This window comes from Eurosta solidaginis, chromosome 3 (genome assembly GCF_040869045.1).
Source record: "Eurosta solidaginis isolate ZX-2024a chromosome 3, ASM4086904v1, whole genome shotgun sequence".
NCBI lineage: Eukaryota > Metazoa > Arthropoda > Insecta > Diptera > Tephritidae > Eurosta > Eurosta solidaginis.
In genome coordinates this window covers 203,743,316-203,767,968 of record NC_090321.1, presented here as the reverse complement: position 1 = coordinate 203,767,968, position 24,653 = coordinate 203,743,316, and the positions used below count along the sequence as shown (strand labels likewise).

Here is a 24,653-nt window from a genome sequence, read left to right as displayed (position 1 = left end):
TATTTTACCGTGTCCATTGCCTTTTTGTATGTCTCACTTGGCCGTTCTTTAACATGTTTGTATCAAGTTTTGCTTTCTTCCGGATTTTCCGTTTTCTTTATTTGCGTTACTTCGCTGATTGGGATGAAACTGAATTCAATAATTCCTTCTCAATTTCTTTTTTGGCCTACATAAAAGCACACATGTAAGAAGATATGTACATACATATGTCGCTTATGACATTGACACATGCCGTATTATTGTAGTATGAAATACCAGGAATATGCCCTAGGTGTTTTTCTGGACATAGCCGGGGCTTTCGACAATGTCTCGAAAAAAGCAATCATGGTCATTCTCAACTCGATTGAAGTTCATGCAGCTTTAACAAAATGAATCGGTTCCATATTAAGCTGAGGAATAACCACATCACAATGGGGTATATGCGAGGCCGCAAAATCTGTAAGCAAAGGAGCGGCGCAGGGTGGGGTTTTATCACCAAATGTTGTGGACGCTAGTTGTAAACCAATTGCATTGATGGATCAGGCACTTCGGGGTGTACACCCATGCCTGGGCATCTGGAGTCGGGGTAGCCGCCAACTCGGAGAAAACCGATCTCGTATTATTTACTAGGAAATATAAGGTGGGGACATATGCTATTTATACGATCGATCTCTTCAAATTTTTTAGACAACAATATCTGCTATATACGAAAGCATATGGTGAAGTTTGAAGCTTCAATCTGATCAATTGAGGAAGATATGACAAAAATCCGCATTTTCTGAAAAATCGGTGTTGTATGGACGATACAGGCTATAGTGGTCCGATCTGCCTGGTTCCGGCAAATGTCTAATCGGACACCTAAATATACCCGCTCACCAAATATTATCAAGATATCTCAAAAATTGAGGGACTAGTTTGTATACAAACCGACAGACCGACATGGCTAAATCAACTCAGCTCTTCATCCTGATTATTTCGGTATACTTATTGCTGGGTCTATCTATTTTCCTTTAGGGACTTACAATTTTGAGATTCGTGACGAAGTTAATATACAATTTAATTTTCATAAAAGGTATAAAAATATAGCACAAAATAACTAGGAATTAAACTAGATAGTAAGTTCTCGTGGAAATTCCATGTGGAAGACAGAGCAAAGAAAGCCTCCGCGGCGCTATATGCATGCAAGAGGATGCTAGGATGCACGTAGGGCATATCACCCAAACTCTCTAACGGGGTATTTACGGCAATTGTCAAACCCATACTTTACCATGGCGTTCTTGTTGGTGATCAGCCACATAAAAAACTACGTATAACAAAAAACTTTAGGTGGTATGCAGTATAAAAATAATTAGCACAATGGAAGCCCTAAAAACTATTCCCAACAGCAGCATTGCACTTCATTTTAAACATCCCGCCTGCAGACCAAATGGCCAAAAACATCGTGTTAACACCTGCAACAAAGCTTTAAAGCCTCGGGGCAGCTGGAATGTAGGCAAACGGAATATATGGTCTCGTGCCTGAGCTCCCGAAAAGATCTTGTGATCACAATTGAGCCGGAGTGTTGGTGCCAAGGAACAAAAATGACAGAAAAAACTATACATGTATATACGGATGGTTCCAAATTACTGGAAGTGGTCGGATCTGATGTTTACTGTATCGAACCAGAAATAAGTGGACCCTACAGGCTGCCAGATGACTGCAGCGGAAATTATAGCCGTGAAGAAATTTGCAGAAATTCTCGAGGAAGCGGGCTTGAGGTATATATTGATGGTCGGGCGGCGATTAAGGCAATAATCTCACGCAGTGCTACATCAAGAAGTGTACTTGAATGCAAGGAAGCATTGGAAAACTCATGTCAAACCATACATCTATACTAGGTTGTCGGTCATAAAGGGATAAAAGGTAACGAAAAGGTGGTTGAGTTGGCAAAAGAGGGGCAACACTCGCTGGAACGAAGATAGACATCCCAATATGTTTGGGGGAAACCAAAATCAGACAGGAGTTGCATATGATCCATCAAGCAGAAAAGGGGTGGATAAAAGCGCGGGGCTGCAAGTCCTACGATATAAGACTCACAAAGTGGCTCACGTCTCTGAAGAGCAAAGACTCACGATGGGCATACGAACTGGACACTGCATTCTGGCGTCACATGGTTATAAGTTAGGCGTCGCCAGTAACATCAGGTGTAGGAAGTGTAAGCTGAAAGAAGAAATGATTGAACACGTTCTGTGTTCGTGTCCTGAGCTCGCCAGATCAAGGCTCCAGTTATTAGAGGCGGAAGAGTTGCCAGTTATTGAGGCAGCAAATGAGCTAGGTCCTAGAAAACTTTCAGCATTTGCCAAGATGGCGAAATTATTCTATAACATAAGTTCTGGTACCTGATTGGAGGTCTTCCATTTTGTCGTCAAACCAATTCTGGTAGCACTATGGACACACTCAGTCTATGTGATGTATTTATTGACCGGTCTGTTCAGCCTAACTCATTATTGTAGTACGTAATTGTAATAGTTGAAATTGAGATTTGCTATGATAATTTACATAATATTTACTTTACTTTCATTTCCAGGAATAAACTTGCGGAAAAACGGAAAGCTACCAGCTCGCCTTATAAAGAAATCAATGAAACATCCGGTGAGTTACATACAATCAATGTACTGACTGGGCCACTCTCTACACCTGCTCACTGTTAGCTTTATTAAGCTCTGGACTTAGTACTGCGCGTGTGATCCCCAAGGGCAAGCATCCATTTAAGTTAAGTGTTTGAAGTATGTGACAGGCTTTCAAAAAGCAATTCATTTTCATTTATGAACAAAAACAAAACATGAATAAGATGGACATCCTTCAAATTATTTTTAGGAAGGACTTCTTTCTAATGTACTTTGTAATAGAATAAAGAAAATATAAGAAAAGCAAAACAAATAAATAAAAAAAGATTAAACGAAAAATTTAAGAAAAAAGCTGAATGAAAAATAGTGATACAAAATGTGGTCTATAAAAAGATTGTTAAAACAAAAGAATTAAATGTATTGTGCATGAACAAGAAAGAAATAAAACAAAAATAACAAATATAAAACAAAAGCTAAAGCAATGTTAAATACTTAGAAAGCAAAAAAAAAATAATAAAACATAAAATATTGTTACCTTTCACCGCAGCAACGTTAGTCTTTCGCGCCAACACACAACGCTAAGCCAAGAGTCTATCGAAAGCTCTTCAAACAAACAGTGGCATTCAGCCAAAAAAGGAAGCACACAACAACAAAAAACTCTTTACTACTTAGGTAACTTGTTTTTCATTAACATGCTAATATAGACTAGTATATGTGCTACATAAGTGTTCTTATGTGTTTGTGAATGGATAGTGAGTGATATACGCCTACACATCACAGCTCGGGTGCCTTACACGTCAGACATCAGCTACATCCTTGAATCATCAACGTTTTACCGAAAACCATCCAACCATATAACACAAAAAACGAATGAGCAAGGTGTGCCACACAATAAATCGCAATGGCAAGGTAAGTGTTGGTGGGTTTTTGTTGTGTTCTTATTTATACACCTAAAAAAACTAGAGACATGAGAAGGTTTTTTGCTATAGAAAAAGCTCAAACAGCAATACGAAATAAGTAACGTTTTCAGGTGACTAGAAAATTTTGACTTAATACCTCCTTGCTCTGAGATGACAATAACGGTGTTTATAAAGTCTACTACTTTGGGACTCGTACTGTGACTGCTGATTGGAATATCAACCTATCCTGGCTGGTGTTTCGAAAACGCTTTGTTTGACTAGCTCCGAAATCAGCTAAAAAATATTCGATTACAAAAATTGTTTTTTTTTTAATGCCTTATCCCAGCATAAAGTCAATGATCTTTGACGTCAGATAGGGCATTTGCGAAAAAAACTCTTAGGTAGGGTGTTATTCCACTCACTCAAAAAAAAATTTTTAATTAAACAAAAATTTAAATATTAAAAAACGCAAAACAAAACAAATCAGAGCAATACTTCAAACTCACCTTCCTGATATTCCACCTTAATCGAAATTGAAAACAGATCCTGATGTACAGATTTCAGAGTTGCAACATAATTCTTTCACATCGTATCTCACGTCACTTTCGGTTCATCATGGGTTGAGTTAGGTACATTATTTTGCTCCTTCACAGCTCTGAGGCCTTAACGATCTAAAAGGCTTCACCGAGTGTGGGTTTTGGTGAATGAACTTAATCGTACCTTCGATATTTCCTCCTTCTGAAATTATTGTTTTTGTTTTCAGATTTGGGATTAATGGCAGCGTTCTATGACCACAGCGCCAGGTACAAAATCAAAATAGTCTTTCTAGAGTGACGTTTAATTTCCCATGTTCCTCCGTTATTCACAATAGCTCCGTTATTCAATAATATTTAAATTCCGTTATTTCTCGTAACAATGTTATTTTTTTGTTTTTTAAATGTCACCCCGCCAGGCACAAAGTTTGTAATAATTTGGTTTTTAATGGCACCACGCCAGACACGAAATCAGTATTATGTATTTCAAAACTATTTGTCACTTCATGTTGGGAGGAGAAAAGCTATCTTTAAGACAGGCCCAAGGATGCTCTGCCCATCCCAACCTCCCACGTTCACAAACAGGGGAGTGTCAAGCCATCCCCCAAGCGTGCTTTTTGTTTCCAGCTCAACCTAACCAAGTCTAAATTATTTTTAGCTGAGCTGTGGATAGCATAACATAATACTGTAGTTCTAATTGACCGCATGCTTCCAGGCAAACAGAGTAACTGTTGGAATAATTTTTTGTATAGGAGATGTTGTATAAAAGCCTAAGCGATTGTACTATTGACTATTCCAAAAGAGTGCCTTCAACCGATCACTGATTAATTTAAGTTCAGATAAATCGGCCACTTTCCGATTGCGCATCAGTCTTTCTCGCAAAAAAATATTTATTTTACTACGCAAATTCCGCTGAGAATTGTTATAGAAAATGTCAGATACCCGAGCTTGACATAATAACAGATACTTGCTTTAAGAACCTTGATAAACCAGACGAGTTTGTCATACATTAGGCTTCGACCATCTTAATGCACAAGTCTCTTTCGAATCAATGTGCTATTCCCCACACACAAATTCTCCTACAAACCAATTTATAAACTATGCGCCTAAGATAATACCGCTGTTCATTCAAATATAATCACTTCACGTCTCTCAAACTAGTGTTTCCGTCTACTGCTTCACCTTAGTCCTTCTCAATGCCAAGCACATACAAAGCACGAGCATACACTGCCTGCTTTACATTTCCTTTTTTTGCTTACTTCCTTAAATTCTTACTTTTCACGTATACTGATTGTTTATTTAATATGTTTATTTACTTCTCCCCTCCCAGCAGCTTCTCCAATTGTACGTTCATTGACTTGGATGCCAGTGAGGCAGCACCATAATGAGCCATCATTTCAGTTATTTCAATCAACTATGGCATACCAGTTTTGCTCAACTCAACTCGTATTTCTTCAAGACTTAAAATTTTCATCTTCATCTTTAGTGTTATGTTGGCATTGTTTCGGTTTTGAGGGGGCGGAATCTTTTGGTGGCAATAGCGGTGTGTCAGTCAATTTGGTGTGACTTATATGGGGTGTTGTTGTTTCTTTTCTTTTGTTATCCTTTTATGTTATTCTCACTATACGTATTTTTTCGTGTTGTTGTTATTTCGTACCTGCCTTTTTGTTTTGTTTCTTTGTTATCGTTGGTAAGATAATGCTGTGGTATAGTTGAGCTTATGCAATACATTTTTAGTGAACTGAGTTTTTCACCGTCACCAAAGAATTTAGTGGAAGTCCAATAAAGGGGTGGGAGAAATAGGTTTTCATTATCTTCCATCGTGGGCTCGGATCTCTTTTCTCTTCTGAGTGGTTTCTTCTTTTCCGCACTAGGGAAGACAGAAAGTGCTTCCTCATAAATTTAAAAACTTTCTTCACATGAACCAATCTTGTCGCTGTTAACGTTTGTTCTCGATAGCATCACGGGCTTGAAACCTATAATACGTAGAATTTTTTGATCAAGCTCTTACGGGAATGTTGTTTAGCTTTCCGCTTCAATTCACACCAGTGTTCTGAAATCCTTTCAAAGTGATCCCGAAAACTGTTCCGCAATTATTTCGAAGATGATGCCAAAATGATCCGGAGATAGTCCAAATCATGATACCGACAACAATTTTGAAAAGTTCCGAAACGATCTGCAAATGATTTGAATACAAGTTCAAAACGATCCTAAAATAGCCCCGTCTTGATCCCGAAATTGCCTCCAATCAAACCAAAACTATCCCTAAATTCTCCTAAAATGATAGCAAGTATAATCCAGAAATGGCTCCGAATGAATCCCGAAAACGATTCCCAAGAACAGTCCTTTAATTTTCGTCTGATGTTGATGAAATCTCCAACCAACACTAGAGAGATTATATACGGCTCAAGGTGTTCGGAGCAAAGCAGATTTTTCCAGTAATTGCGCGTTGCTCGGCATTAGTTGGGAAAATGATCGCAGAGAAAAATAGGGCGACCAGAAGTGCCGAATGGGGGGGTTTCGTCGACGATAATGGAGTGACATTGGAAGTACCAATTTGAAGTGGGTGCTTTTATGGAGGGATGCTTCGACGAAAGATACTTATTTCAGAGGGATAGTCACCTGCAACGAGACAGCGAAGACTGGTTTCTGATACCGTCGCGTCCACATTCCTACAACTATTTATAGGCAAGCGAATGGAGGCCTAGTTTGACCAGTTGGGAACCTTAAGGTGGCCAGTTGGCTGAAGGTAAAGTGCCGCTGCAGGCAAATCGGTAGCTCAGTATTTTCGCTCGTTTTTTATACGGCCAAAGTAAGAGCTGAGAGAAGCAGAGCCTTGCACAAAACTGTCGTTCTGTTTCTACTCAGCTAGGCGTAGAACCAGACCTCAAGGGCTGCGTATGCTGCCGACATCGCCGAGGAGATTTATATGCTCCATATAAGTATTGATTCTGGTGTTAGAGCGTGGACGGTAGTGTGGCAAATTTTGCTCCGTAGGATCAAGACATCCCTTGACGCGAAAATCGTATTCCAGCTCAGGTCAGACGGGTTTCTATGCAGCCAGTCGGTGGAGTCGTTACACCCGAAGGTGTACCAGCATTGAGGGGAGAGGTAGGAGGATCTGTTATACCAAAGCATTGATCGCCTTTCACCAGCTACATCGGAATGTTTCATCTACGCTTATTCACCAAAGAAGAGTGATTATAACTTTGGGAAGTCTGAATACTTACTTAAGCAGCGACGCGCATAAAGCTGTTGGGAAGCATAACATTTTAAGTCACCTGAGTGATTTCCTATTGGTAGTTAGCTTTACTTGTTTGTTGTTGGCAAGTTGACTTGTATTGGTTGTGCTGCTATATTATAGTATAATTTTAGGCTGAGTTACAGTGGTGGTCGCACTATTGTAACCTAATTAAATTAGCTTGTATATCATTATCGGATTTTTTTTTTAAGTTGGAGCACAAACTAACAAACTCCGCTTACAATGTTGCCGAAAAAGAACGAAACGGGCTTAAAAAATAATATCTAGCTGTCTAGCTTAAATTCCATTCAACAATATTCATAACCGTTTGAAACCATTTTAGTATAATACTTGATGCTGTAGTATGACATATAAAATATTGACCTTACAAACAGTCCAAGCCATGAGTTTCCAAGCAACAAATGTGCAAAAATTGATTGAAAAGCATTTTCTAAAGAAAAAGTATCCATACTTACTTTACCCATATTTTGTGTATCATTCCTACCTCGCCCAGCGCCGCAAACAAGCACACAAACAGCAAAACCCTTGACAGCTAAAACGTTTTCACTTCAACACGCACTCGAACAACAGCAACGGATAGGCTCTCAAGTGTTTGGCTGTGTTTCAGAATTGATTTTCTAAGTGCAGATGTAGACGAGTACATAAGTAAAGTGAGCCGTTTCACAATAGAAATGATCCTGACAAAACCACAAATAAAACAAGTAAGGACGGGACTGTCTTCGTCTGTGCCGACGACTTAATAACTTTCATGCATGGGGCTGAACAATATTCTTATCCCGTTCGTAATCTCCAAATAATCGGATGTATAAGTTAAGAAATATATAGTGAACAGATGTACATACTAAACGATTTTTAAGATAAATATAAAATAAAAAATGGCAAAAAACCCCCTTATCTGAACGATCAGTTGTATGGGATATATATTATATATAGCTCCGAACGAAATGATTTTTTCATGAAATCTTCTATGATATATTAGAATAAATATCACCAAGTTTAACGTTTTTATATTTGAAATTAAGGGAGAAATTGCCAAAAATCTTTCTATCTGAATGATCGTTTGTATGGGATATATAATATATATAGCTCCGATCAAAGTGATTTTTTCATGATATATTAGAACATATATCATCGAGTTTCACGTTTATACTTTCTAAATTGCGGCACGAATGACCAAAATCGTATTATCTGAACGATCGGTTGTATGGGAGATATATGTTATAGTGGTCCGATCCTACCGGATCCGACAAATGTCTACTGTAATACAAAAATACATCCTTGTGCATAATTTCATTGAGATATCTCAAAATTTGAGGGACTGATTTGCGTTGAAACAGACAGACGGACGGACGGACATGGCTATATCAATTCAGTTCGTCGCCCTGATCAATTCGGTATACTTAATGGTTAGTCTATCTTCTATATTTCTCAACGTTACAAACATCGGACGAAAGTTAATATACCATTTCACTAACGAAAAAAAAAATGGAAAAAAACTGGAAAATCCAACAATAAATGATCAGCCTACAACACAATTTGCTTGAAAGGAACTTTGGCAAAAAATTTAAGTGTGAAAGAATTAGAAAGCTCAGGCATAAAGTGGTCGCTGAAAAGGCTTAATGGCCGGCCTACACACTTTAAATGCAAAACATATCAATTCAATCGAAAGCGGTTGACTAGGCGCAGAAAGTTATTAAAGCACGCCAGCAGCTGTTTGAACTCAACAAAAAAGATATTTACGCGATTGAAATATTTTTATACTCAGTTGAGCAGAGCTCACAGAGTATATTAAGTTTGATTGGATAACGGTTGGTTGTACATATATAAAGGAATCGAGATAGATATAGACTTCCATATATCAAAATAATCAGGATCGAAAAAAAATTTGATTGAGCCATGTCCGTCCGTCCGTCCGTCCGTCCGTTAACACGATAACTTGAGTAAATTTTGAGGTATCTTGATGAAATTTGGTATGTAGGTTCGTGAGCACTCATCTCAGATCGCTATTTAAAATGAACGATATCGGACGATAACCACGCCCACTTTTTCGATATCGAAAATTTCGAAAAACCGAAAAAGTGCGATAACTCATTACAAAAGACAGATAAAGCGACGAAACTTGGTAGATGGGTCGAACTTATGACGCAGAATAGAAAATTAGTAAGATTTTGGACAATGGGCGTGGCACCGCCCACTTTTACAAGAAGGTAATTTAAAAGTTTTGCAAGCTGTAATTTGGCAGTCGTTGAAGATATCATGATGAAATTTGGCAGGAACGTTACTACTATTACTCTATATGTGCTAAATAAAAATTAGCAAAATTGGATGAAGAACACGCCCACTTTTTAAAAAAAAATTTTTTAAAATTCAAATTTTAACAAAAAATTTAATATCTTTACTGTATATAAGAAAATTAAGTCAAAATTCAACTCCAGTAATGATATGATGCAACAAAATACAAAAATAAAAGAAAATTTCAAAATGGGCGTGGCTCCGCCCATTTTCATTTAGTTTGTCTAGAATACTTTTATTGCCATAAGTCGAACAAAAATTTACCAATCCTTATCAAATTTGGTAGGAGCATAGATTCTATGACGGTAACTGTTCTCTGTGAAAATGGGCGAAATCGGTGGAAGCCACGCCCAGTTTTTATACACAGTCCACCGTCTGTCCTTCCTCTCGGCCATTAACACAATAACTTGAGCAAAATCCGATATATCTTTACTAAACTTATCCCACGTACTTACCTGAGCTCACTTTTTCTTGGTATAAAAAATGGGCGAAATCTGACCATAACCACGCCCACTTTATCGATATCGAAAATTACGAAAAATGAAAAAAATGCCATAATTCTATACCAAACACGAAAAAAGGGATGAAACATGGTAACTGGATTGGTTTATTGACGCAAAATATAACTTTGGAAAAACCTTTGTAAAATGGGTGTGACACCTACCATATTAAGTAGAAGAAAATGAAAAAGTTCTACAAGGCGAAATCAACAGCCCTTGGAATCTTGGCAGGAATACTGTTAGTGGTATTGCATATATAAATAAATTAGCAGTACCCGACAGATGATTTTCTGGATCACCTGGTCCACATTTTGGTCGATATCGCGAGAACGCCTTCACATATACATCTAAGGGCCACTCGCTTTTAAAACCCTCATTAATACCTTTAATTTGATATCCATATCGTACAAAAACATACCAGAGTCACCCCTGTCCCACCCTAATGGCGATATCTCGAAAAGGCGTCCACCTATAGACCTAATGCCCCCTCCCTCTTAAAATGCTCAGTAACACCTTTCGTTTGATACCCATATCGTACAAACATTCTAGAGTCACCCCTGGCCCACCCTAATGGCGATATCTCGAAAAGGCGTCCACCTATAGACCTAGTGTTCACTCCCTCTTAAAATGCTCAGTAACACCTTTCGTTTGATACCCATATCGTACAAACTTTCTAGAGTCACCCCTGGCACACCCTAATGGCGATATCTCGAAAAGGCGTCCACCTATAGACCTAATGCCCACTCCCTCTTAAAATGCTCAGTAACAGCTTTCGTTTGATACCCATATCGTACAAACATTCTAGAGTCACACCTGGCCCACCCTAATGGCGATATTTCGAAAAGGCGTCCACCTATAGAACTAAGGATTACTCCCTTTTAAAATACTCATTACCACCTTTCATTTGATACCCATATCGTACAAACACATTCTAGAGTCACCCTGGCCCACCCTAATGGCGATATCTCGAAAAGGCGTCCACCTATAGACCTAATGTCCACTCCCTCTTAAAATGCTCAGTAACACCTTTCGTTTGATACCCATATCGTACAAACATTCTAGAGTCTCCCCTGGCCCACCCTAATGGCGATATCTCGAAAAGACGTCCACCTATAGACCTAATGTCCACTCCCTCTTAAAATGCTCAGTAACACCTTTCGTTTGATACCCATATCGTACAAACATTCTAGAGTCACCCCTGTCCTACCCTAATGGCGATATCTCGAAAAGGCGTCCACCTATAGACCTAATGCCCACTCCCTCTTAAAATGCTCAGTAACACCTTTCGTTTGATACCCATATCGTACAAACATTCTAGAGTACACCTGGCCCACCCTAATGGCGATATCTCGAAAAGGCGTCCACCTATAGAACTAAGGATTACTCCCTTTTAAAATACTCATTACCACCTTTCATTTGATACCCATATCGTACAAACACATTCTAGAGTCACCCTGGCCCACCCTAATGGCGATATCTCGAAAAGGCGTCCACCTATAGACCTAATGCCCACTCCCTCTTAAAATGCTCAGTAACACCTTTCGTTTGATACCCATACCGTACAAACATTCTAGAGTCACCCTTGGTCCAGCTTTATGGCGATATCTCGAAAAGGCGTCCACCTATAGAACTAAGGATTACTCCCTTTTAAAATACTCATTACCACCTTTCATTTGATACCCATATCGTACAAACACATTCTAGAGTCACCCCTGGCCCACCCTAATGGCGATATCTCGAAAAGGCGTCCACCTATAGACCTAATGCCCACTCCCTCTTAAAATGCTCAGTAACACCTTTCGTTTGATACCCATATCGTACAAACATTCTAGAGTCACCCCTGGCCCACCCTAATGGCGATATCTCGAAAGGGCGTCCACCTATAGACCTAATGCCCACTCCCTCTTAAAATGCTCAGTAACACCTTTCGTTTGATGCACATATCGTACAGACACCCCTGGTGGAACACCCCCTATGGAACTAAGGATCACTCCTTTTCAAAATACTCATTAACAGCTTTCATTTGATACCCATATCGTACAAACACATTATAGAATCACCCCTGGTCCACCTTAATGGGGACATCTCGAAAAGGCGTCCACCGGTAGACCTAAGGCCCACTCCCTCTTAAAATGCTCAGTAACACCTTTCATTTGATACCCATATCGTACAAACAAATTCTAGAGTCAGCCCTGGTCTACCTTTATGGCGATATCCCTAAATGGCGTTCATCCATAGAACTATGGCCTACTCTCTCTTAAAATACTCTTTAATACCTTTCATTTGATACACATGTTATACAACCACATTCCAGGGTTACCCCAGATTGATTTTCCTTATTTTGTCTCCATAGCTCTCAACTGAGTATGTTATGTTCGGTTACACCCGAACTTAGCCTTCCTTACTTGTTTAGCATAAAATCAACCCTAACCAACATACACAGCTACGCATTCACATTCGATAATGTAAAACGATTATGCGCAATAAAGAATAAATCAATTTTTGGGCAACCAAAGGCGTGGTAAAACACAAAAATAAAATGGTAACGAGCTGAAGCGCCTAAAAGCATGCAATATATTTATGAAAATTTTGTTGGTATAGTCCAGCCATGTTTTCTCTCCATTTTACTTGCGATGTTACGCATAGGAATGCTATTGCTACATGCACAAATACCCACATCCTTATCATTCAATAACCAATTTCAAAAAATTTGTGCTAGAGAAAGTGAAAATGTGTGCGCACAAACATCTAGGACAATTAATTTGAAACTTTATTGTTTGGTGACAAAATTTTTGAATACATAATAATACCGAATGCCTATCGTGTGTAAGCATACTTTTAGGCGCAAGTACTTTAACTTGTGGAATATAATACCTTTTTTTTCTATTAAGTTAGGTTAGGTTGAACTGGCAAGCAAGTGAGGGCTCTTAAGTACTTAAAGAGTCTATAGTGCATACGACATAACCGAAAACAAAAACCTATGCTATAAAATAACTTCGCCTTCTTGACAAAAGCTTGTTGCTTCTTGGTTTGATAGCTGTGCAAACACCACAACTGGAGTCTTAGCTTTGCGAGCGCAGGACACGAGCACAGTACTTTATTGATCGTTTCCTTCTGCCAGTGGCACTTCCTTCACTGAGCTCGGTCTTCGACACTTGGCAGTCACGTCCTGGGTTTCACGCCTTTTTTGCTTGATTGATTTTGTCCAACTCTAGTCTTCTTTAAATTCCCCCAATTTGATTGGGACATTTACGGTACCTGCTTCGAGGGAAACGAACTTTTTAGCCAACTCTTCCCCTTTTTCATTTGCTTTTTCTCCCATATGCTTGAGGACTTAATCCTACTCCGATAGTCTCTAGGCACTTTTCCATTTTGTGGTTTTTGCCTTAAGCAACTGCAGCTCGGCTGTCAATATATACAAGTTGCCGCGGCTGCACTGCTCTACTACTGTTACGGCTACTACTTCTACCCTACAGTGAGCTGGTAGCTAATATGATATTTTTAAAACCGCATCAGCGCAGTATATCGCAGACCCTGCCATGACTTTGGAGCCATAGGTATACGCGTATTCCGGCTCGTCTGTGATTCTGTAAAAGCTCTTTTAGAGTCATGGGGCTCTTAGAGCGCATTTAAATCTCAGTTACGGCATCATGTAGTCTGCTCAGTTAATCTTTGGAGACGCTATGCTATGGTCATATGGTTTGCGCTGAAGCAGTGGTGGTGCTAAGAAAAGGATTTCGGCCACAAGTACTACTCAAGGTTGAGATGGAGGGTCTCGCCATTTGTATGCAGTATCAGATTCGAGTAGATCAGATTGATCACGTTATATAGATGGCAAACATTTCGGTTCTCACATCTGCTCACTTTGATTTCGGACAACATGTTGACCACCTGAGAGAAATAAAGCTTCCAGTTAGAGAGCAGATCGGTTTAGGATTCTGCATTTATGCCGTTCGGGCTCACAGGAGAGGGACGCTATATCGGAGATCAAGAACTCCTAGCCCCTTAAGCAGACTATGCCTACTGAATAATCGGAAGATAATAGGTATAATTGCATATATTTGAAGAAAGCCTTTCCGATAGCAGGCCGTCTAAGAGAGTAAGAAGTAAGAAAAAATGCGCGCCAATATGATTAACAACTTTGAAGATTACCTTAATAGCGAGGAAAGGGTAAGAGAGAAGGGACCGGTGACAATAACGGACAGATTTGGCACCATAATCAACAGAACATATCGCGCTCTTGGCATGGGTTCATGAAGCAGATTGAGGGAAAGAAAAAGCCCGAGACTGGAAGAACTGGGTACAAGCCGCTCACCTTGTTTTTGGATACGGTTAAAGGTTAAAGAACGCTGATCCAGACGTAACAACAGGCCAAGGTATGGATCCCATCTGTGTTGTAGCCGGAGGAGTAGAACTGGAAAATACCGATATGGAAGTGGCAGATACTTTGAGTGTGTATGCATTGAGGGGGGGTCAGCACTAAATCCTTTTGTGTCAGTTGGACGTTGGGACACACGCGGAGAGCGAATAAGAGCAAAGTTTTCCAATTTTAAGCAGCACAGTAAAATCCACTTGCAGAACTCTTTAACTCAGATTGAATTCTTAAATTTATCAACATATTATAAGTTTTATCACTCAAGAGATGCTGGCTCCGAGTTAAAAGGACTGCTTCCCGTTCTGTAGGTGGGCCTTAGGAAAACAGCGCTTTCTACGTTTTGCTTATCAAGCCTCTGGTCTTCGAACAACACTTTCATATGGAAGATTCAGATGTAAGAAGAAATAAAACCCTTGAAGATTTTAAATAGATTGAATTGAGTGAAGTGAGCAGCTCGAAGTGACCCACATGACACCCACATTTTACCTTTGAACCCACACTTGTTCAATTATTGCATATCGATAAATACATAAAGGCATAATATCAACACGCCATGTCTTCCTCTGTAGGTCAAAGGTACGTATCTCATTTGTTAGTTCTAATAACAGTTGCCACCTTTAGTCAATTCTTGTCCTTTCATATTTGTCAAAACGTATTTCATGTATGTGTTTGTGTTTCAATTGAGCTTATTTCATTTAACCATTCCGTTTTCCTTTTGTATTTATATCTTTGCGGACATGTTGTATTACAAGGGACAAGACATCGGCAGCAAAATAGCGATGGAAGGCGTTTCGATTTTCGCTCTACAATTATCGGGTACTGTTTTTTTCAAAACGGAAATACCCGATGCGCAAATTATCGATATCAATTTAAAAAAAAAACAATTTTTTTCGATTAGAACTAGAGTTGTCGAATTTTTTGAATTTACATTAACTTATAACAAGTTGGAAGAACTCGCAAATATACATCAGAAGGATCCATCTACGAAAAAAATAATCTTTCAGTTTTATTGACCATTTTCAAGGTAGGATTAGATGGTTGAATATTAAGCCAGGGACAAGAATGTTTTTACCATGAATACTGATTGGCCAGTCGTCAAAGATTGTAGAAACTTGAAAGGTTTAGTTATATTTTTTGATATTATCCCCTTCTCGGAGTGTTCTTGAAAGTGAATAATGCACTGGCGCCAAGGGTAAATAAAATGGGTGATTACATAATATTGTAACAAGTTACAGGGAATTCTTGATTATTCTTCACCTTCTGTTATCGTTCAATCGAATAAGTGACTCAAATATTCAGTATAGCAAAACCTGCTTTATTTGAAGCACTACTGTGGTTGTAGTAATTCGCAGTTAAATTACTCGTGTACTGTACTTATAGCGTGATACAATCAAACTGACTCTTTTCTTCAGCTTGTGTTGCTTTTATACACTCAGTTCGCTGGTACGCCTATTTTTTCCAGGCCTTAGACTTTACAGGAACAGCCTTCTCGAACAATTGTTTATTTATTTCTCATTGCTTTATCCCATATTCACATTTGTCTTGTTCTTATATGCGTGTATGCGTGTGAGTAGTAACTTCTGCGTTTTTAGCTGTTTTTTACGTGTGTATGTGTAAACCGTCTGCGCTCGTATGCGCTGTCACTGTTGCCTTCAAGGCATATGTGTGTATATGGCAGAGTCTTATGCGTTGTGTATGGTATGTGTGTCTGTTTTCTCTTTCTTCTCCGCTCTTAGCTTTGCTGTTAACATGTATGTGTGGCTGCCTACTTCGCTGTTCTTGTGCATTTACTAACGGATAGTGATGTATCGAAATGATAATATCCGCCACAATATAAAGCACTGGAAAAACATTAATAAAATCCATATGTAACAAAGTTCCGTAGAAGTAATACCCTAAACCATCCGTCTTCAGCAAATGCTTCAATGCACATTACTCAGTCAGACCAAATTTATCGCTCCACATTATCGTAGTTTGAAAAACTGCTGTTCTAGCATCCCCAAAAAATATGCGTATATCGTGTTTTCTATTCGGTGCGACTATTCCATCAATAAAAACATCGTTTTTATCGTTTTTTAAAAAATCGTTATCGAGTAACGAAATTATCGATTGGCATCGGGTATTGTAACCATCCGTATCCGTTAATAAGTTTAATAAAATTCACTATAGCAAGTACAAATTAATTTTGTGTCATACATTCTAACTATTTTTTTTATATTTTTCTGCATCAATTTTTAGTTCCTACGTTTCAGTTACAGTTATATATAAGAATAGTTGCATAACAAAGGTTACTAAGTGTATAATTAATGTGAATTTACAACATGCTGAGTATGTACTTTGACGTTGTTGAGCTGATGGAATGTTACCGTAAATGCTCCCAATCCCATAGTTGGTGTTAGTATATTTGTGTTTTCATAAACAATCTCTGACAGTCCTTTGGTAGTTTGACGCAAGCACACCTACAGAAGTAAACATTTTTTTATGTACTTATTCAGATCCATAAGCACAGGGTACTTTATAATATTGCCGCGAGTTTTGGGATCGCTGAACTGTCTAATAAATAACTCAAATATTCTGTATAGCAAAATGTTCCTTATTTAAAACACTAATATGGTGTTAATATTTCAAAATTAAATTACTCGCGTACTTCACTTACAGCGTTTTAAAATAAAACTGATTGATGTTTCCTCAGCTTTCCCTGCTCTTATGCCCTTAGTTGACTCGTTTGCCTATTTCCTAAAGGATCTATATTTTCAGGAACAGCCTTTTCGAACAGTCGCTTATTTACTTCTAATTTCTGTTTCTCATATTCGTATTTGTTTCTTAGTTACATGCGCGTATATGTGTGAAATTTATCTTCTGCGCTTTAAGCTGTTGTTTACATATATGTACGTCTAAGCTCTTATGCGCTCTCACTGTTGTCTTCTATGCATGTGTATGTGTGCATATGGCTGAGTAACATGCGCTGCTTATTGCTGTGTCTGTTTTTTCTTTCTGGCCAAAGAATGGCGGCGATAAAAGAAGTGTTTGACTGTATCCATTTCTTCCTCATTCTTGAAGACGCGGCAAAAGTATGTTGTCCGGAGCCCCGCACGTTAACGATGTATGAGTAAGTTATAAGTTATTAGTCTTATCATTTATCTAAGAGATATTTGATCTGATGACATATACAGTTTTTGTCTTATTCATATTAGGCCTGATATGTGTAGTCCCCGTGCCTGATCACCTTTCAGTAAAATTAATCTGTTCAAAAAAAGCAGCTCAAGGAGTGTAGGCCTTGCGTGCCAAACTCTTGATCGATCTCTTAAAGGGCTCTTCACCGCCAAGATAGCCTCTATCCTGAGCGCTTCACCATCACTGTTGCCATAGCTTTGCTTCTAGACTATATGCATACGTTAACTATCGTAGAGGAGGTGGTTGTTGTTGCTGTAGCGATAAGGACACTCGCCGAAAGTTTTGGGGAATGTTATTAATGTTTTTTGCCGGATATTGATCCGATATGTTCCGGTAAGTAGCATTATTAAAGTAAACGCCCGATCATTTCGGGAATGACTTAATATAATTCTAGACCATCCCACCCCCATTTCCTAGTTCTATGAGAGACTTGGGTGTGCCAGTGCCTCGTCTGCTTAAGAAATAATGTTCACCATGTTTAGGTGAGGTTGAAAATTGGGTTGAAGAAGCTGTAAGTTGCGCCGGAAATTTCTTTAAAGGTTTGCGCTAAACAACCACTGTGAAAATTTAAAACCAGCGTATTGTGACGAATATTAGCATTTCGATACATCACTATGATGCACAGCAACAGTAAAGAAAGCAGCCACACATATGTACATGTAAACATCAAAGCAAGTAGCCACGCATATCTGTAAACAGCAGAGCTAAGAGCGAAGAGAATATTTCACATAGATACATGTAGTCAGCAGATAAGAGCGAAGAAGAAAGAAAAACGGTCACATATCATGTAATAATAAGCTAAATCCCAAGACGACATTACTCACGCGTAAAAATGTATATAGGCTAAATAACCACCCAAGAGATACAACTGTTCGAGAAGGCTGTTCGTGAAAAGAAAGGAGAAAGGAGCTAACGAGGCAACTGAGCGTATAAAAGCAGCGCAAGCTGAGAAATAATCAATCAGTTTGATTTTAACACGCTTTAAATGAAGTACACGAGTAATTTCATTGTGAAGTACTACGCCTATTTTCGAAAAATTTGGTTTCTTTATATATATATATATATATATATATATATATATATATATTTTTTTTTTTTTTTTCAAAAAGTGAACCGACTCAACGGCTTTCATCACTTTGTCGGTATTTCTTGATATATTGTCGAATTTTTTTCAATATTTCGAAACTTTCGATATCGAAAAAAGGGCCATGGTTATCGCTAGATTTCGCTGATTTACAATGAAAATCTGTTATGGTTTCAGACTCACCCAATTTCGTTACTTTGTCGGGGTCTTTATCGATAAAATAACGCATGTTTTTCTTTTTTCGAAACTTTCGATACCGAAAAAGTGGACGTGGACAAAATTTTACTCTGAGACCCTCTGAACAAAAGCCCCAAATTCAGGTGTGCACTTTTGCAGTTTTTTTTGTACGGGGACTAATTTAGTCTAATAAACATGTCTCAATCAATATGTGTGTCGATTTGTTTTCAATGCCATTAAAACAACCAAACATCCGTTATCAGACTAATATACTTATGTGGTGATGTACATGTGAATGTATCACTATTTGATCAATTTATTGATAGAATGTTTTAGTGTATTGAAATTATAATGTTAATTTAATGATTTCAAAGGAATTTAAATATTTAAAAGAAAGTACAAAGTTAATAAAATGAATTTGATTTAGAATTTTACAGCTCGCGTCGTTTTCGTCTTTTTTATTTGCCGGTCAAAATACAACTCAACTCCTCTCGCTTTTGTTCATCTCTCTTCGCTGTTGCCACGTTTGGTGTTGACTAACAGAGATGCCAGATCCCTTCTCACATCTCGGCCATCCTACTGCACATTCGCCTCGAATGTATCGTTGTTAATTTCGTTGAAATTCCAAAGTTTCATAAACTCAGCACATGTAGATGTTTTGTTTGGACCATCATATAAAATTGCGTCTTTTATTACGTCGTAGGTATTATTGTTTTTTGCTTTAATGACTTTATACGGTCCCATGTATTTTGGTTTTAACTTCAAACCGCCGCCTAGTTGCGTACGTTTTATTGCAACTATGTCGCCCACTTTGTAAACTGTCGCTGGTTTCCGTCGAAGATTGTATGATCGTTTGTTCTCATTCTGTATTTGTAGAATTTGTTTTTTAGCCTGTTTACGCATTTCATTGCGATCGTCGTTAAATATCTGAATTATCTCGTTATCGATCATCTCCTTCAATTTTACGTCGTATTGTGTACGCATCTTGATACCAACAAGTAACCCGAATGGTGTCGTTTTGGTACTTCTGCAGTATGTAGAATTTATTATTTGTTGAACTTTGCTAACATGTTTATACCACTTGCTCGGATCGTCGATAGATAGCTTAGACAAAATTGGTATAATTATCGCATTGAGTCTTTCGACTTGTCCATTAGCTCTCGGAAGACCTGTTGTGATTTTGTGATGAATGATTTTTTCATCTTCGCAGTATTGTTTGAATTCCTCGGACGTGAAAGCGGAACCATTGTCAGATATAATCCGTACCGGATTACCAAAAATTGTACTCTGCGCCTGCAATCTTGTTGTAACTTCTTTTGCTGCTGTAGTTTTTGTTGGGTAAAGCCAGCAAAATTTAGTAAAGCCGTCGATTACTGCTAATATGTGTTTATATTGTTTGTGCGTCGATTCCAGCGGTCCCAAAAATCTATATGTAAAGTTTGTAACGGTTCTTCTTCTCGAACAATTGGATTCAATTCTCCCTCTTGTTTGCCCTTCTTTCGGTTCGACACAATACATGATATGCAACAACTAATGTGTTTTCGAATTTGTTCTTCTAAATTTGGAATGTAATACTCTCCACCAATTACCTCTCTTGTCTTCTTGACCGAGAAATGACCCTTCTCATGCGCTTGTCTAATGATTTCACGTTGTAAATTTAAAGGTACTACTAGAAGTTCGTTGTCGTTAGTTAATTTGTATAATAAACCGTTTTTCATAAAATAATTGTTATGTATTGCTTTTTCTGCGAGAATGTCAATAATCGCTTTTAATTCGCCATCTCCTGCTTGTGCATACTTCAATTTACTATGCATACTAGTGTCGTTGATCGTCATTACTGGATATCTACTTAAAGCATCTGCATGTCGTATACGAGTTCCAGCTCTATGTTCAATTGTGTAGTCAAACTCTTGTAGCATCATAATCCAACGCGCAACTCTTGTTCTAACGTCTTTTTTTTCTGTTGTCTTGGCAAAAGCATTACAGTTAGTGATAAGCTTGAAATGTATGCCTAACAAATATACTCAAAATTTATGTAACGCTTCTATTACTGCTAGAATTTCCAACTCGTAGCTAGTATATTTTCTTTCTGCCTCAGTTGTTTTTTTACTCATGTAATAAACTGGATGTAAAAGACCATCGTCGGGTGATTTTTGCAACAGAACCGCTCCAAAAAAATTTATGGAAGCGTCTGTATGCAGCTCAGTTTCGTGTAGCTGATGAAAAATTTTTAAAATAGGTTTTTGTGTAATCAACTTCTTTAAAGTATTAAATGCAACCATTGCATCATTGTTCAAACTAAATTTCGCATCTTTTTTCAATAAGTCGGTTAAGGGTTTGGCAATTATCGAAAATTTTGGAATGAATTTCCGAAAATAACCCACTAGTCCCAAAAAGCTTTGTAGTTGTTTTTGATTATTAGGGATTTGAAATTTTGTAACGGCTTGCGTTTTCGCTTGAGATATACTTATTTTATTGTTTTCTATGACGTGCCCCAAAAAATCTATTTTTTTCTTCAAAAAACAGCATTTTTTAAAATTAATTATTAAACCGTAATCTTCGCATTGTTTCATTACTTGCTTCAACCTTGATATTGTCTCGTCTTCTGATTTCTCTGGTATGATAATATCATCTACGTATGGCAGAGCTATGCCCTTGCTAGCCAAATCTCGAAAAATAGCATTAATGTGACGTTGAAATACACTCGGCGAATTCGTCAAACCAAATGGAACTCTTAAAAATTGATACTGCCCATTGTGAGTAATCGGCGGCCACCGTGGTGTGATGGTAGCGTGCTCCGCCTATCACACCGTATGCCCTGGGTTCAACTCCCGGGCAAAGCAACATCAAAATTTTAGAAATAAGATTTTTCAATTAGAAGAAATTTTTTCTAAGCGGGGTCGCCCCTCGGCAGTGTCTGGCAAGCGCTCCGATTGTATTTCTGCCATGAAAAGCTCTCAGTGAAAACTCATCTGCTTCGCAGATGCCGTTCGGAGTCGGCATAAAACATGTAGGTCCCGTCCGGCCAATTTGTAGGGAAAAATCAAGAGGAGCACGACGCAAATTGGAAGAGAAGCTCGGCCTTAGATCTCTTCGGAGGTTATCGCGCCTTACATTTATTTTTTTTTTTTTATTTTTCATTGTGAGTAATAAAAGAAGTGTACTTACGGCTTTGTTTTTCTACGCCAACATGGAAAAATCCATTTTTTAGGTCGATTGTACTGAAAAATTTTGATTCTTGCAGTCGATCTAACTGATCTTCGATTAGTGGCAAAGGAAAATGGTCACGAACTACAATTTTGTTTAACTGCCTATAGTCCACACACAATCGCGGCGTACCATCACGTTTTTTTGCCAATACTACTGGACTACTGTATTCTGATTCTGATGGTTCTATAATTTTATTTTCTAACCATTCTTCAATTTGATTTTCAATTATGCAACGTTCAGAGTAAGCAAATCTTCGAGGTCGCGAAAAAATTGGAACGTCATCTTTAACTACTATTCGCATTTCTACATTAGTTGATTTAACCTTTTTTGGTTGATAATTTTTAATTAATTTGTACACTTGCTTCTTAGCTGCCTCACTTGCACTTATTTCAATGTCACTGTTAATATCGCTATAGGTCAAAATATCAATTTTCATTAAATTTATCAACTCATCTTCATTTTCTGGTTTGTTCACTTGTATGCTATCACGATTTATTTTAATATCAGCTTGTTTACAAAATTCTGCTCCTAGCACCACTTCAACATCTAGAAATTGTGAAGGCACTACTACAAATTTACTTGTAAATTGCATTTCATCTACTTCGAAACTATGTTCAAAAGCACCAATAGGTTTCACTTTATTTTCATTTCCAAATCCGATTAAATAAAAGTTACATACACTCAGCGCTGGTTTATTCAAGTTTTTATAAGTTTCTTCACTTACAATGTTGTATTTACTACCCATTTATAGACAATGCAATAAAATTATGTTTATTCATAAGAACGTTTTTGCACATGGACATATACTTATTTGTCACTTTACATACATTGCTTGGTTTTTTGTCACTACCACTCTTCTTTGTTGGGCAATCTTTTCCTATGTGGCCAAAATCATTGCAATTGAAACATTTTCTGCCTTTATTTTTATTATCACAATGCACCGATATGTGTCCTTTGTTGCCACAGTTAAAACATTTCACCTCTTTCTTATCATAATTTGTCTTTTGGCTTTTTTCACCTACTGCATTTTTATTTTGGTTTTCATTGTGTTTCATATTATCGAACGCAGCTCTGACATTATCGGATCGTTCACGTATCAATGACATATTGCATCAACGCTTTATTCTCTACACCACCTCGTATTGCCAATTCTTTCAATCGTAACAAATATTCTTGTACACTCTCTTTACTCTTCATTTTTGTCTCTGACATTAGTTTATGTATTTGAGCACTGTTAACCTCTGATTGAAATTCTGTTAATAATGCGACTTTTAACGAATTCCAACAAGTAATACCGCGCTCACTCATAATAAACATTTTTGCAAGGCCTTTAAGCGAACGTTTTGCAAAGATAAACATTTGCAATTCATCCCACCCCATAACACATGCCATTTCTTCAAATTCTTGAATCCAAATTTCAATAGGAAATTCATTGTTGCCTGTGAAAGATCTAATGGAATCTTCCAAGTCTCTAAAACTCAATACAAATCTGTGTGCAGTTGTATTTTCACCACTTCTAATCATTGTTGTTGAATTTGCAATGTTATTTTCACTCGTTGTTTGTATGCTCGTTGCTGTTGTATACACGTTATTGCCTACCATATCGTCGTTTACTTCGCTGCTCTTTTCACACCCTTCGTTGCCTCTGTTAACGCTCCCTTCGTGCCCATCGTTGTCGTCGTCGTCGTCTTCAGCTACAAAAACAGCATCAGCTAACAAATTCCCCTTGCGCAAATTCATGAATATATGCGCGCTAAATCACTGGTATTATGTTGCAAATGTAATATACTGCATATAACCACTAAATCGTTACTAGATAGGTTTTCGGCTATGTATTCGATTTTTTTATTGTATTTTTCGCCGCCTGTATTAAAATCGAAGCCTTCAAATTCGCGTAGACGTTTTCGATTGTTGCGGTCACCGTCGCTTTCAAAAACATATTTGTGCAGCAGCACAATTTTTTGCTTACACTCATTCTTAAGGAGCGCATCTCGAATTTTATCAAATTCCACCAGACGCGACATACTAACACCTTTTTTTTAAATTCCAACCGACTGTTTGTATGTATGTATAAGAACTATGTGCGTGCAAATTTCTTGTACGTGCAAGTTTCTGTGCCAAAATGCAACACGCAATTTTTCACTGTTGAATGCGCACTTTTGTATATGTTGAGCACACGATTACAAATTCTTTTGTTAAGTTCACTATTGCAAATTCTTAGGCTGATTTCTTTATTGAAAATTCTTAGGTTGAGCCCCCATATGTGGTGATGTACATATGAATGTATCACTATTTGATCAATTTATTGATAGAATGTTTTAGTGTATTGAAATTATAATGTTAATTTAATGATTTCAAATGAATTTAAATATTTAAAAGAAAGTACAAAGTTAATAAAATGAATTTGATTTAGAATTTTACAGCTCGCGTCGTTTTCGTCTTTTTTATTTGCCGGTCAAAATACAACTCAACTCCTCTCGCTTTTGTTCATCTCTCTTCGCTGTTGCCACGTTTGGTGTTGACTAACAGAGATGCCAGATCCCTTCTCACACTTATACCATG

At 37.8% G+C, this 24,653-nt stretch overlaps 1 protein-coding gene across 2 annotated transcripts in view; it reads left to right on the top strand.

Moving 5' to 3' along the window:
• The window catches only part of LOC137244952 (uncharacterized), a 573,457-nt gene that overhangs the window by 22,400 nt on the left and 526,404 nt on the right, over window positions 1-24,653 (top strand). For both annotated transcript variants that reach the window (XM_067774751.1, XM_067774761.1), the window contains exon 2: window positions 2,546-3,494. The gene's annotated coding sequence lies outside the window, so the exon portion shown is untranslated. The remainder of the gene's footprint in view (window positions 1-2,545; window positions 3,495-24,653) is intronic.